Below are 15,461 nucleotides of genomic sequence, written 5' to 3'. Positions count from 1 at the left end.
TGGATGGGAAAAGGAGCAGCCAGGACACAAACCAGTGCCCACATGGGATCCCAGCACCTGAAAGTCGAGGGCCACCACGCTGGGCCTGTCTTCTATATACAATGGATACAACTGGAGACCATTATGCCCAGGGAAGTAAGCCAGACTCGAAAATACAAATATCACATTTTCTCTGATTTGTGGTATATAGAATGCAATAATATTAATGAATCTGAGAAAAGCTGACAGCTGGGGGTTTGATTGCAGCTTGTATATATTCATACTGAATAGTGGCCTTTGCACTCTATTTGTTGAACTCTATTCAGGGGAGTTATAAAGTAAAGGAAACATGTTATAAATATTTCAGAAGGAAGGAAGGGAGAAAGACAAAAGTTTTCTTATATTCTTAGAATTGTAGTTATGAACTGCATGAAATTTGTTCTTGCTATATTAATAAAACTGTTTTTAAATAAAGGGAGAAAAAACACACACTGAGCCTAACTGATAAGTGAAAAGCATTTGGTGCTGGCACAGTGGCATAGTAGGTAATCCTCCACCCGCAGTGCAGGAATCCATGTGGCAGCCCATGTCCCAGCTGCTCCGCTCTGATCCACCTCCCTGTGTATGGCTTGGGAAAGCAGCAGCAGATGGCCCAAGGACTCTGCACCCATGTGGGAAACCCAGAAGGCTTCTGGCTGCTAGCCTCCGATCAGCTCAATTAGCTTGTCCCCAGCCACTGCAGCCATTTTCTCTCTCTCTCTCTCTCTCTGCCTCCCTCTTTTTCCTCTCTCTCTCTATAAAAACTACCTTTCAAATGAAATGTTTAACAATCTTAAAAAGAAAAGGCCTTTGGTAACTCCAACACCCATCATGAAAAAAATCACACAATGCATTGTGACTACGAGGGCGCCCCCCAATGTGACAGGTGCTGTGGATAAAAACCCACCGCTGGCATCACACTCAACGGTGAAAGACTGAGCGCTCCCTGCAAGTGCCAGCTTTGAAGGTGGAGGAAACAGCCAGGGGCAGAGGAAAGCAGGCAGCGCCTGCTGGTTGGCACAGCAAGGGATCCGCCCTCCCCACCATCCCCGGAGATTCCTGAAGGAATGCAACCTGCTCACACCTGAATTGCAAACTCTCTGGGCCTTCTGACCTCTGGACAAGGTCAAAACCCAACCAGTTCAGCACCCAGCGATCAGCACTGGGAGGACAAGCCTTACCATGGAAGAAAAACATCCAGAAGACACCACGGGGGAGAAGAATGGCAGTCCTCAGCCTGTGTTGTGCTGGGCTACATTAACTGATGTGGAAGACGGCTGAGCCAGGCTTCTGTGTGTGGACCAAGTCCCACCTGCTCACAGTGCATCCTGGCATCCAATCTGCTAACATTTGACTGAGGATTTTTACATCTATGTGCATGAAAACTAATGTTCTCTTTTCTCAGAATGTCTTTGGCTGTAATATCAGGGCCATGCCAGCTTCAAAGAGGGGGCTGCGAGGTGTTCTCTCTGCTTCTATCTTGACAGGAGACTGCAGCGAAGGGACTGAACTTCACAGCATTCATAGCGCCAAGGACACTGAGTGAGTGATCCTCACAGAGCCCTGGGGCCCTGGGGTCGGCTCCTGGTGAAATGGACGGACCAGTCACACAGCCACTCCTGCCCACCAGCAGATCAGCTCTGCTCCTGCAACCAGCTGTTGGAGGGGCCATGAAAAGACCCCTGCAATGCATTCAGCCCTGATCCTGGTGCAGAGACATCCATCAGGCACAGCGTACCATGATGCCTGTCTCTCACCTGCCCCTGAACCGTTCCCAGGGGTGAACCGCTGAGCTAGCATGATGCAAGATGCTCTGTTTGGGAGGCAGAGCTCTGCCATTAGTGCCCCCAAGTCCAGCAATTAACTTGCTGAGCTGAGTTCCTTCCAGACACTGGCCCATTGTCATAGCAACCAGCATTCCTCGTTCAGGGACCCCAAGGAAGGGGCAAACCAAACACTGAGCATAAAGCAACTCAGAGACAGAACAGGATTCAACACGCCATAAGAGTGACCTGGACACCGTGTGAGCTCCAGCTGACTCGGGGTTCGGCTGCTGCCCACCGAGGGCGAGTGCTGGGGAGATGAGGCACCACTGCTGGGTTGCTGGGGTGATGTGCTATGTGCTGGCCAGGAATCTGAGCAGATGCCAGGGCTTTGGGTGGCTGTGTCCACACCACCATGCTGCATCTTGTGAGTGTGAGCCCAACTTAAAGTCTCTGGCATGGCCCTGCTGAGTTTTGTGTGCCACACATGTGAGTCAAAGACAGGATGAGCAAACTGGCTAGCTTCTGCCCCCAGCACACTGCCGAGAGCCACGTGCTTGATTTGAACTCCACTGAGTGCAGTTTGAAGGAAGGAAGCTCCAGTGGCAATTCCTCTGGAACTCAGTCCTATCATTCAACAAGAAACAAGTCTTCTCACAGGTCTGTCTGTTGAATTTCATTAAATGAGTAATTACAAGTCAACATACTCAGGATATACCTGGCTTTAGAGAGTACTCCTGGCAATCTACTTTTATTATTTTCCAATTCTTGGTTTCTTTGCCTACAAAAGAGGAGCAATATCCCCTACTTGTGGGGCTTCTGGAAGATTCTGTAACACGGTTGAACAAAATGAGCACACTGTTGCCATTATTGTCACGATGGGCTGTTCACAGGAGACTCATGTACCTGAGCTACTCAGAGCCTGCAGGTGACAGTGGCCACACAAGAGGGCTGAACTTCATTGAGTCTGATCCAATCATGCCCTAGAGGTCACACAGAGTCTACCAGTTGCAAGCAGACAAGCAAGGAGACTTTTACCTCCCAGTGGAGAGTGCTCTAGCAGAGGGGACAAGACCCTAGCCCATGCCCAGGAGGTCAGAGAAGGCTTCCTGGAGGTGGGGATACACAGGTTGAACTTAGAAAGGCAATGGAAGGAAGAGTAATTGGAGCAAGAAACACAGTAGCTTGGAGGAGGGGAGTGATGATGAAAACAGCTCAGAGCCAAAGCAGCGATTGGTGGAGAGGAAGGCACCGGAAGGTGAGGAAGGGGCATTAACAAAGGCAGCGGAAAGACCTGTGCAGTGACCCCAACAAGGTGCTCAAGCTTTGCTTAGAGACCCCTGGGGCCAGGGCATGTCTGCCTGTAGGGGAGTGGCCAGCCCTGATGTAACATTGAGAAGGACTGATTACAGGGACCAGTGATAAGGCAACCCACAACCATCCAAAGAGGTGTCAGCAAGGTTCCCTGAGCGCATAGAAGTGGTTCTACTGCAGAGCCTGCCACCCCAGGGCACTGGCAGGGAGTGAGCAGATAGAGGAACTGCAGCGTCTAGAGCAGGCCCAGTTTCCAGGAGGATGATCTGGGTGTCAGCCTGGGTAAAGGCCCCTATAAGACGGCCATATGCAGAGGCCAAAGGCCAGTGGCCAGTAAGGCTCAGAGGAGAAATCAGGGCTGGAGGTACACCCAGAAATTCACAGAGGGAGTGGCAGGCAGAGCTCTAGAGAATCGGAGGAAGGAAAGAAGCCACTTGTGTCTCTGACAATAGCACCACCTTTACTTCCAGTGTCTACACTTCGTAATACGTAGAAGTGAGCATGTTACAGCATTTCCCTATCTTAGGCTTCCTTCTCCTAATCCATAATTTCCCTGTTGCTGATGTGGTGGGAAGTTCTGTGTGGCGCTGGATATTTGTCAGACTGGTATCACAAGGCACAGTGCAGAACTGGAGATGTAACTCCACCTGGGCCATCCTCCTAGACCCACATAAAGTGACTGTCTATGGAACACTCAAAAGTCATTTGCATAGGACGACACTGTATCCATGCCATCACTGCAGGTCACTCCTTGAACCAAAGACCAGAACCACGACAATGAATCCCATCAACCGACTGCAATATGGAAATAACTCAAACTTCCCGACAAGTGTGCTGAAAGCAGAAATCGCAGAAACGCTTCAACGAGCACTAATACAAACAAAGGAAACTCCCAGCAAAGAGAAGATACAGCCAGCAGCTAAAAATGCCAGGACTGACATTCAATATCAAGGCTAGCCCAGCAGTAATCTGGAGGCAAATCAACAGAGCAAGGAATCAGCAAACTAGAAAACAGGCGGTAGAGTCTCACAGTCCGAATGACACCAAGAAGACAGGAAGACATGAGATCAAAGCTTGGGGTCCATGAGATAGTGCAGAGTGTAGTAACCAAGTACAGAGTGTCATACCAGAGGAGTCTGCAAAGTAGAGGAAAACAAGCCCAGGACTAAACAAAGATCCAAATAAATAGAGGAAAAATTCCCAAACATACTGAGACCCTAGAAGCTCCAGATCCTACTTATCCCCAAACATAAACAAAGAAATTCACACCAGAGCACATCATGATGAAATCTGTGAAAATAAAGACAAAGAGAGTCTACAGGACCGCGACACATTGCCCAGGGCAGGTAGCGCCCCCAACAGAAGGCTTCTTACTTGAAACCAAGGAAACCAAGAGAAAATGCTGTAACATCTGTCAAGAGCTGGAAGACAAGAACTGAATATACCATTCCATAGCCAGCAAAAACATCCCTGAGGAAGGAACAGAACGGCACATACCCACCATTTAAGCGTTATAAAACAAGATCCCACAAAAGGAAGAAAGTCCTAAGCAGGCCATAACCTTGGAAAAGAAGGGTGTGGCGCCCAACTGCGTCGTGCTTCTCATGAGTCTGAAAAGGAGCCGAGGGTTGAAGCTGAAGTTATACCATCACATGAGACGCTGCAAGGTGAAGTGTTCAACAGGGGTAAAAAGTCTAACAATCGCTTGCCAGGCCTTCAGGCCCTAAGTGCAAGTGAGGATCCTACAAAATGTACAGAACCGTACCACTGACTGTGACCAGTCACCTAGGTGACAGCACCGAGAGCAAGCCCAAACAGCTATGCAAGGAGATTGGTTCCAAAAGCATCATGGATGAATCAAATTGGGACAATATGAACTGAAGTCATGTGCATAACGTAAAAAGAGAAACTGGAGAATGAGGAACTGAATGAACAAAAATGAAAGAACATCATATCATAGTAGATTCAAGTCCTTAACAAAATCCACACAGTAGAACCTATGGAACTGTATCATAAAATAATAGTAATAATAATAAAACTTTTTTAAAAAAAATCACAGGTGGGGAAAGTGTACAGAGAGGTCAGAAATCCCTTTAGCAATTCTTCTCTGGGTCCTTCCATGCCCAGGTGACTTACCCAGGTAACCTTACCCAATAACCTTGTCCATCACAAGAAAGCCAGTAACACCTCGTGTCACACTCATGTGTGTTCAGAAATACCTTAACGAGGCAGTGAGATGTTCAACGCACAGAACACAGAAGTATAAAGTACTATTTCAACTACAGATGACCATTCATTAAAAACAGAGCAGCATGGCTGTCCCCGGGTGCTGGGTGAGCCCCAACTCATAGATGAGAAGGCAAAGACCATTAAAGCTAAATGACAGGTCAAGGCGACAGTGCACAGGAAGCATTCACATATGCCTTATTCCCTTCCCTGCACTTGCTGGACCAACGTCCCTTAATCACACCAGCTACATCAGGCGTGCTCACGTTGGCAGCACAAACACAATGAATACATCAGGGAATGGTTCCACCAAAACTCAAACCTGCAGCTCCAACAGATGAACAGATTTTTCAAAAAGAAAACCCTGCTTCATTCTGGAAACAAACAGAAAAAAGCAACACCGTAAGGCCTGGTCTGGCACCCCGGGTGGCTTATGAACAATAGGAATATGCACATATGGTCAGATCTGATTTGGTGTCTGAGGAATGCGGGTTGCCCAGTCCACACAGGGCAATGCTTACTTTGTGTCCTACTGTGACAAAGGACATGATAAGGACATGAGTCTCCTTCATAAGGACATGAGTCTCCCACTAACAGTAAGGCACCCCAAAGCTCCTCTCCCTAACACCATTGCCCTAGGATCGTGTGTGAACATTGGACTTTGGGAAGGATACCAACACGCTGTCTACAGCAGACAGGAACTCTGTTTGAGGATCTGACTGCAGCCCTTGGCCTTGGCCTTTGAGTGTTCCTAACAAGCCCCATTACCTCATCCACATCCCGTTCTTATGCCTGTGTGTCACAGTAAATACTGACTTCCCTGGAAGTGGGATCATTTTGACAAGCCGTGGTCATCTTACTGAGCCTAATAAGAAGGAATCATGGGCTAATATCAGAGAAGGACAGTCAGAGATCACAAGTCCTTCCCCCTCCCCCCGCCCCCCCCCCACACCCCTTGCTCACAATGGGCAAGAACCACCAGCAGCTTCCCTGCAATACCATGGAAGGCCGATGGCATTCCATATCCAACGGAGCTTCTCTTGTCACATCCCCATCCCACCCACTGCTAAGTCCACCTGCTCTTCCTCTCCCACACATCACTCTTGCCCCTGGCTGTCTTCTCTGTTCCCATGAGACCAAACCAGAAAACCATTCTTTCTGCTATGGAGTACCTTTTCCCCTTACACAAGAGTCTTTATGAGTAAGCAGCATAATCACCCAACAGAAGACTAAGACCAACAGTACCTAGCCATGGGCTCTGTCCGCCCCTTCTTTTCCACCTCCATTGCCTAGCTACATGCTCAGCCTCATTCTGTGAAGACACAGGGTAAACCACAAATGCTGCTCACTTGTATCAGATCTCAAATGTTATGCCTGTTTCTAATGCTACCTCTTTGTCTTCTTCCTTCTCCATTTCTTCTTTCCCTTCTACTCTTGTCTCTCTTGTTTTCCTATCTTCCTGCGCCCCCTTCTTTCTTTTTTTTTTATATCTTGTTGTTCAATTGAAACCATGCAAGCAAGCACACACTCAGGGCAAGCACATGAACTTTCAGCCAGTTTCCATGTCACTAAGGAGGTCATAACATGTTGAAAACTTTCAATGGATAAGAAATAGACAAGAGATAGGAGGACAAGAAATAGATAAGAATGGATAAGAAAGACAAGAGATAGATTGAGAAGACCGAGGCACGCAATACCTCTACACCCCAGTGTTCAACAGGTGTAAACTGGTTGAAAGTTTCACATGTCATCACCACCTTCAGAATTTTTACCTTGTGTGCTTTGATTTTTCATCGCTATCAGGTGACAAGTTTCTTGACACATAAAAATGGCCTTAGATTCCAATACTTACCACTAGCATGCACAAAAAAAGATGCTCAATAAATATTTGTTGAGTACATAATTCACAAATGGCAGCTGATCTAACAGATAGAAGGGAAGACAGAAATGTTGAATAGCTGAAGATGCAAATGATATAAATAACAGCCTGAGCTGTGCTGGCTGCTTCTCTTACAATACTTTATCTCTTTACGAGAACTTGTGACAATGGATTGACCTCAAGTTCCAAAAGATTTGGAAGATTCCTGAGATCAGACAGCCAGGCCATCATAGGACTGGGTTTTAATCCCAAGCCATTATGATCTCAAATTCTGCATTCTTTTCCTTTAGCCAGCAAGGACTGCTCCCTGCCATTCTCTGCAAGAGAAGTACACAGAAGGGATAAAACAAAAGTGGTCAGGAAGCCATGGTGGAGCCAAATAGCAAAACATTCCCCCAGCCTTCAACTCACATCCTCCAAGATGCCCTAGTAATGCAGATGGCATCTGCTCGAGCCCCTACTCCCAGTGTGCACAAGGATTGAGTAAAGGAGAACATGAACACACAGAAATGTACTTCCCTAACCGCCTTCACACTAACAGACTTCAGGAAGACTTCCTCTTGGTTTTTCTTGCTCCTGATCATCTTCCTAAGAAGCAGGCAGATGCCAGTTCTCCCAGGTGCTGGAACCTGTAGATGATACTTGGGCCTTATTGTGTATTCTTGAAACAGAAGTGACTTCTTAAGCTGAGTTCCAGTGATGTGAAAGGCACCTCCTCATTCTGAAGCCTTCACTCACTTCTGCACAGTTCCACATTGTCGTTGCAGCCCTTGATTCATTACTTTGACAAGCATCCATTGAGCTGCTGATTTTCTGCCAGGCATTGTTTCAATCACTGGTTGCAGTAACATCCTTGTCTGCACTGAGTTAACACTTTCTACAGATGTATTCACTTATTTAAAAGGCAGAGTTACAGAGGCGGGTAAAGGGAGTGAGAGGCAGAGAAATCTTCCATGTACTGGTTCACTCCCCAAACAGCCACAACCACCAGGGCTGGGTTAGGTCAAAGACAGGAGCTTCATCCAGGTCTCCCTCATGGGTGCAGGGCCCCAAGCACTTGGGCCACTCTTCAATGCTTTCCCAAACCATTGGCAGGGAGCTGGATCAAAAGCAGTACAACTGTGTTTGGACCATTGCCCACATGGAATGCCAGTGCTGCACATGGAATAGTGGCTTAAACTACTGTACCACAGCACTGGCCCTCACTTAGCTAACTTTCTAAAGGAGAAAGCAAACAAAATAACAATAGTGAAGGCCATTTCAGAGAGCAATAGTTGATTTGATCACAAGGAGACAGAGCCCTGTGATAGAAGAGGACTTGGGCATCACAATTTTTACGGGTGGTGAAAGCAAGGTTTCTACTCAGTGGGAGACACTCGAGTCACGCAGAATGGGGAGAAAGCAGTCATTCAGAGAAGGGGATGGGAGGAGCAGCAAAAGCTCCCACCAATTCTTGAAGGCTGGAACACGGCTTTCTGCGCATCCTTACAAGAAACACAAGGTCCTAATACACGAGCATGGTCTCTGGATCCCGGATAACTCCTGCAGCTACCCCTCACTGCCTGGGGACAGAGGTGAGCAGCCCTTCAGGGACTGACCTCGGCCCTTATCTTCAGCTTCACCATCATCACCTGATTGAATGTCTGCTTGTTGCAAACTGAGAACAAAGGGCAGAGATGACAGTGCAGGGGCTGGGGCGGGGAAGCATTCTGCATGAACTGAACTGAACTTGGGTCTGTCAAGTTGACATCAACCATGATAACCGCTTGCCCGGCAAGGGTACTTGAGCTGTAATGAAGCTCAAGTACCCTTGTCATGAAGGGGGTAGGGCAGGAGCAGAGGATGTGAGCAAGGTTTAGCCAAACTCTCCTCAGATGAAGGACCACCCTTGGGATGCCTGGAAACCAGGGACAAGTCATGGGTGGACCTGCAATATGACCACTGCTGCAGCCTCTCAGGTGAAGGCTGTCACCACCCCTCCCTTCACACTCACCCCAGCCCTCCATCAGGGGTTGGAGGGGGAGAGGACGGGAGCCAAGGGCCCCTATCCCTCAGGGAGAGAAGGCAGAGAGCTTTACCATGAGGAGATGAAGTTTCTATCTTGGAGCTCACGCTGGACCAGTCTTCATCAACAGAAGTCGTAGGAAGTGGCCAAGGCCTGCTAAGGCCCAGGGAAGGAGCTTTTGGCCAAATATGATTGAAAGCACTTTTGTGATCATAGGTAATTCAGCTCCTGGTGTCCAGGCAGGTCTTTTAACATTATTACTTTTCCATCACTCCTGAATCAGACAGGCAGACCTCACACGGTAAATGAGAAAACCTTCCCTCCCACATCTAATCCACTCAAGGCAAGTGGCAGCCATGGCAGTTACCTGCCCCAGAGATCAAATTGATCACAACCACAGAATAAGGACAAGGCAGGCAAGCAGATGCTCTTACCCACATGGTGCCCCCATAGCAGCATGCCCAGCCCAGAATGACTGTCTCCTTCCGCAGATGAAAAATCTGAGGCCAGGACACTGCTCAAGGTCAAGGAGTTACTATATAGAGAGGTTAGAGGCACATTCGGGGCCACCCAACAAGGCACAAGCAGCACCACCATAAAGGCATCAGAGAACGGTGCAGCAGCAGGCTGAGAACCTGGGGTTCGGTGCTTCAAAGGAATTTTGAATCATTCACTTTGCTCCACTTCTTAGAGGTGTCAAGTCTACAGGGCTTTGATGCAGTCAGGAGAGAAGAGCTGGATCCCTTGGCCGGGTGTGGACCCCAGACATGGAGCTTGGAGCCTCGCACCCGAACGCTACAGAGAAGGTATCTGACACACCTGCCACCACCAACCCAGCACCTCACCTGTGGAGCCCCACCTCCTCCGGGGTGTGCTGCACCCCAGGCTCCCTCTCCAGGTTTCACTTTCTCCTCTTTTATCTTTCATCGGCAGCTCAGTTGATCCATGCTTTCCCAGAATTGCCCTGTTCCACCTCTGCAACCAAGAGCCAGCTTCCACAGTGCATCCAGACACTCCCCCGCAGTGCTTCCCAGACCACTGGTGGCAGCACAGACCAGAGAGACCCCCACGCCTGAGCACTAGAAAACATTAGCCACACCTACCACTCTTGGGTCCCGCAAACACCGGAAACGTGCTTCCTTGCACATTTGCTGGGTTGCATTCTTCCTGAATTTGTTTTTCTTTCACTGCCTCTTCCCACTCCCAGGGCCCGCCCAAGTGCACTGTCTTGGGTCCTGGCACAACAGATGGTCTCAGATTACAGGGGCTGAGGACAAGAGAGGTATTTCTGTTGAATTTATTCTGAGCAGTGGCGTCTGCTCTGGTGAAGCCACACATATAAATAGTGCCCCAGCATCCACACAGACTTGGGGGTGCTGTCCTCATGCCACCCCCTCCTCTTATCTAGGGGAGAATAAAGAGAAGAAGCCCAGCCAGGGTTTCCTTTCCTAGAAGGTCTGCAAGAGCAGGGTGGGAGGGCCATGTGCTCTGACTTGGTTTCCTATTGGCACTCTCTCCTTCCAGCTCTGTGAATGCTGATGTGTCACTCTCCAAGAAGCAGCGGCTTCACCCCCAAGACTGAAGTTGCCCTACCAGAAGCCTGGAGAGCTCGGAAGTCCTAGCACACGGCCAGTCACGGGCAGCTATCCACATACATGCAACTGGCAGGCAAAAGATAATCTTAGCACCTCCAGATCCAACTCTTTGCACCTGACAGGGAGAAATATCTCTAGAGTCACAATAAGACTTACCTAAGGAGGGGCATAGGCTTGTGCACAGAGGGCCCTGCGCTGAGGCAAGGTGAACGGGGTGCAGACATGAGACACCTGCCCCTCTCACAGTGAGCAGGGAGCCCCAGGCCTGGGCAATGCTTGCCCATTCAGTCCCTGACCATACCTGATACACAGTGGACCTGCAAAGAGGATTAAATGATGCCTGGATGAATTCCTGCAGGAAGAGGCACACCAAGGGAACAAAGCAGCAAGGGATGGCAGAAGCTAACACTTATGCCCACACTGTGCCTCTGTTAAGCCTCTCGAGGCGGCAGGCGATGCCGTGAGTGGAGGCCCTTTCTTTCCCAGGGTAAGGATAAAGTAGTGAGGCCAAGGGGAACCCTAGGTCCCACACAACCTTGTAAAGACTACAGATACCCAGCCTGCCAGGCTCCATGGTTGTCACATCTGTTTGCCAACCTGAAATCCCAGAGCCCTAGTATGATGGACACTGTGTTGAATCCCAAAGCATTGAAAGCACACCAATGACAAACACAAGAGCCGGATTCAGCCTGGAGACTGCCCTACAACCATTAAAGATCCCAGGCCCATGACCAAGGCAACCTTCAGACAGAGCCCTCCGTGAGCCAGGGCCAGGCAGAGCGAAGGGCTCTGGGCTGGGATGGATCAACCAGCACAACTTCCCAATATTTCAATCAATTGCTTGTGATTAAAATGATAATGAACTTCAGTCAGCCAAAATGTACTACATGTCACGGTCCATACTAAAAGTTCTGTGTAAGTTTCAACCCGCAGAGAAGAACTTACTATCACCATTTGTCAATTTGCTTCTGCAAGGCTTATTGACTTTGCTGTACTTAGAGCTGCATAGTCATGGCTAGATGAGAGCTTGAGGCACACATTGCTGGGTGTAAACTCTCAAGGCAGCAGACATTCCAACCTCGGCTACATGGAGGTGTCAGCAGGCATGGGCGCTGGGGCACTGCTGTAAAACTGGGATATGCCAACAGCCCAGGTCTCAGGGCAAAGAGATCAGCCTGCTCAGCCATGGTCAGAGGTTCCTCCAAGACCTCGGGACGTGGCCCTGGTCTCATTCTGTCTGTCAAGCTTCCAAACAGCTATGGAAACCACATCGCCACTCCCCAGTGCTCACAAAATTCATCCCACCTTGCCGGTTCACACATCCAACTCTTCCTCCAGTCACTTACGGGGCACCTGCTATGAAGACACACCATCCTGGCCACACAAGGCTCTTCATTTCCATGGCTTATTGTCCTCTAACTGCTCTGTGATATGGGTGCACAGCTTTGAGTACAGTTACGAATGGGTCTTTGTCAGCACACCACCATTGGCTGAGTTGGGGGTCAGAACTCAGGAGGGCTGCAGGCAGCGACAGCCTTGGAAACTGTGCTGTCTGTTCCTGCAGAGAGTGGACAATCTGACAAGGACCATTTAAAACACAGACACAAATCACCTATGCGGTGCATTTGCCTTTTTCTCTGATTTGTATGCATTTGACACTTAAGACATTAGGGCATTTATTTGAACAGCACAGGCTGTGTACTCAGACATGAGTTTGAACTCCAGTTATACTGCCTGCTAGACTGAGTAGGGAAAGCTCAGTGTGTTCCCCTGCAGAGGGCACGATGGCATGGCTCACACACAGCAGGCCCCAAGGGTGTGACGAGGTCTAACACACTGCCTGGTACCCACAGGCAGCTGACAGACGGGACCAGCAGGGACAGCATTTTCATTTGTACAGATGTCACCGGCATGTACATGGCAACAAACATGGAACGTGTGTGAGCACCCCGAAGAGCACGAACAAGCGGCTCACAGCAGTGACAGGAGGGAGGCTTTTGTCTGCAGAAAAGAACTTCTGACTGTTCACTCCTGGGCCGAGGCTGCCTCAGAAGCTGTTGACTCCTTCGCCATTGGGAGTGAGTAAACCCAAGGTGTGCAAGCTGCAGGGAAGAGCCAGCCACCAGCAGGAGGAGCCTGGACCAGCTGTCGCCAAAGCCAGGTGCACTGAACCTGGACAGGGAATGACTGACCCTGTGTGGTCACTCTGAGCCCATCACAAAGATCTTGGTGAATCACTCAGCCCCTGGGTTCTTTTCTTCCCTGGCTTAGAAAATTCACAGTTGAACAGCAAACACACAGGGTTCACAATGCTGGCTCACAGCAACCATCCGCCCCCGACCCCCACCCCTGGCAGCTGCCACCACAATCATCAGTAGCAGCAGCATAGTAGAGAGGTGCACGCACTGCCAACAACACCAGGCTATAAATCGGTCTCCCCTGTGCAAGTGGCAAGCTCTGGAGAGCAAGACCAGAGTCACCTGCCACGGGGCAGCCCCCCACTGCGGCTGCCCAGCCCCTCCTCCCACACCCAAGCACCTGCCCACAATTGTGTGTGGCTCTGCACACAAGCCAAGCCCTCTTTTTGAAGGCATCTTGGTTTCTTTCCTCCGAGTCCACTCCCACTGATCTACTACCCCGGATGTGGGAATCAGAGCGACAGCCCAGAGTAGACAAACTCCCTGGTCTGGAGGGGTCACGCTGGCTACCCTAGTGACAACAGATGCTCGGCGTGAGGTGGACCTTGTTTAAAACAGGCAGCCGCCCATCAGCCCTGGCCACCAGTGGCCCTACACAGATTCAAGCCACATGAGAAGAGAAAAGGGCAGTCCTGCAGGTGAACTCTGGGTGTTCCGGTTAGCCAGTAATTAAAGCAACTCGGATAGCACTAAAGCTGTGGTGTGGGCTGGATCCATGTGTGGGTCGTTTATTCACACACTGTGTAGGTTAACACCCATTTCGGAGTCTGAGGAGGTGCCGAGTCCGCTCTGGGTGGTCTCCAGGACCTCCAGGAAAGGAGTCGTGGTCCCCAACTTGTTTCTTACCAGGAGGGACCCTAGGACATCCAGGCAGGGCTGTCCTAAGGGCGCTGGGGACAGGGGAGAGGATGAGGGATGAGGTAGAAGCCAAGCAGGGTGCAGCACCTGCCTCCCCGTCCCAGGTGCTCCCTCTGAGCCTCTCCATTATCTGCATCTGCTCAACCTGGAGCTTGTGCTGCCCAGGCTCCGTCCCTGGCTCAGAGCAACCAGAACTGGGACTGGAAAGCTAGACTACCAGCAAAACTCGGGCTTCTGGGGATGGCAGGTGGCGTGCAGTTGGGCAGAAAACGCCCTGCACAGCAGGCATCTTAGCAAGCAGAAGCTCGGGGCCTTGGACCTCCCAGGCAGTTCTACCAACCGAACTCTTACGTGGTCTTCAGTGTGCCAGGGTTTGCTAGATGCAAACCATCAACAAGTGACACGCGGAGACGCAGATGACCCTTGCAGGCCAAGACTGGTGCAAAATACTGCCACGGCTCTGGGAGACGGCAAGCCGCGGCAGACAGCTCTGAGGACCCACTGACAGGCTGGTGGGTGCCCCACCCGGCTCCTCTGCTCCTAGCCCAGGCCTGCCAGCCTGCCTCCAGGGCCTGCAGGTGCACCCCAACAGGTGTGAGCCGGTGCGGCTCCCTTCTCCTCACAGCTGCTGCCCACCGCGGCGCCCCACCCCCACCAGCGCACACGTGTCCGGGACCCGCGCACTTGGGGTGGACCCTCCCCGCACCCCTCCCTGAAGCGGCCGACCGACCCCAGACTTTACCTGGCAGCGAGTCGCCGCAAGGCTGCCAGAGCTCCCAGGGAAGTGTGTCCCGGAGGGGTCGGCAGTCCCCCGGGCAGCCCCCGCGCGGGTCAGGAGAGGGCTCACTGGGCCTCCAGACGAGACAGGTGAGCCCGCCTGGGGGCGTCCGGCGCGAGGACGCGCGCCAGCACCATCACCTAGGTGCAGAGTTGGAGGCCCAGCTTCGACTTTGCAGAGTGGGGCAGAAAATGCGCGCGGAGCAAAGTCGGGGAAGCGCAGAGGAAGCTCCTCTTAGAGACGCGGCAGCCCGCGACTGCCTCAGAACAAAGCTGCCAGGAGCCTGTGCGCCCCCGCCGCGCCGCGCAGGGATTCCCGGCCGGGGGCGGGGCCGGGGCCGGGGCCGGGGGCGGGGCCGGGGGCGGGGCCGGGGGCGGGGCGGGGCCGAGAGGGGCGGGGCGTTGAAAGTCGCAGAAGGCGATCCCTCCACGGGGGCGGGGCCAGGGCGGGGCGGGGCCGAGAGGGGCGGGGCGTTGAAAGTCGCAGAAGGCGATCCCTCCACGGGGGCGGGGCCAGGGCGGGGCGGGGCGGGGCCGAGAGGGGCGGGGCGGGGCCGAGAGGGGCGGGGCGGGGCCGAGAGGGGCGGGGCGTTGAAAGTCGCAGAAGGCGATCCCTCCACGGGGCGGGGGCGGGGCCACGAGGTGGGCGTGGCGCGAGAGCTCTGGCCTGAGTATGTCCTGGGGTGCTCCGAGGCGCGGACCTCTGCGAGACGCTGGAGAGAGGGGGCAGGGCGGAGTCTTGGGCTAGATGGAGTGAGGCTGCCCAGCCGGTCCCTTTATAGATTTGGCTGAGTATTTTGGTCTTTTCTACAGCCGGGTATGAAATAG

The 15,461-nt window shown here is 51.5% G+C and overlaps 1 protein-coding gene across 1 annotated transcript in view; it reads right to left on the bottom strand.

Annotated features, from left to right (window-relative positions):
* COL22A1 (collagen type XXII alpha 1 chain) overlaps positions 1-14,857 on the bottom strand; it is a 199,795-nt gene extending 184,938 nt beyond the window's left edge. The window contains exon 1 of the mRNA XM_040988507.1: positions 14,599-14,857. The gene's annotated coding sequence lies outside the window, so the exon portion shown is untranslated. The remainder of the gene's footprint in view (positions 1-14,598) is intronic.
* Positions 14,858-15,461: the final 604 nt, after the last annotated feature.

This window comes from Ochotona curzoniae, unplaced genomic scaffold (assembly GCF_017591425.1).
Source record: "Ochotona curzoniae isolate NIBS_2020 unplaced genomic scaffold, NIBS_Ocur_1.0 contig_4895, whole genome shotgun sequence".
NCBI lineage: Eukaryota > Metazoa > Chordata > Mammalia > Lagomorpha > Ochotonidae > Ochotona > Ochotona curzoniae.
This window is presented reverse-complemented; position numbering and strand designations above follow the sequence as displayed.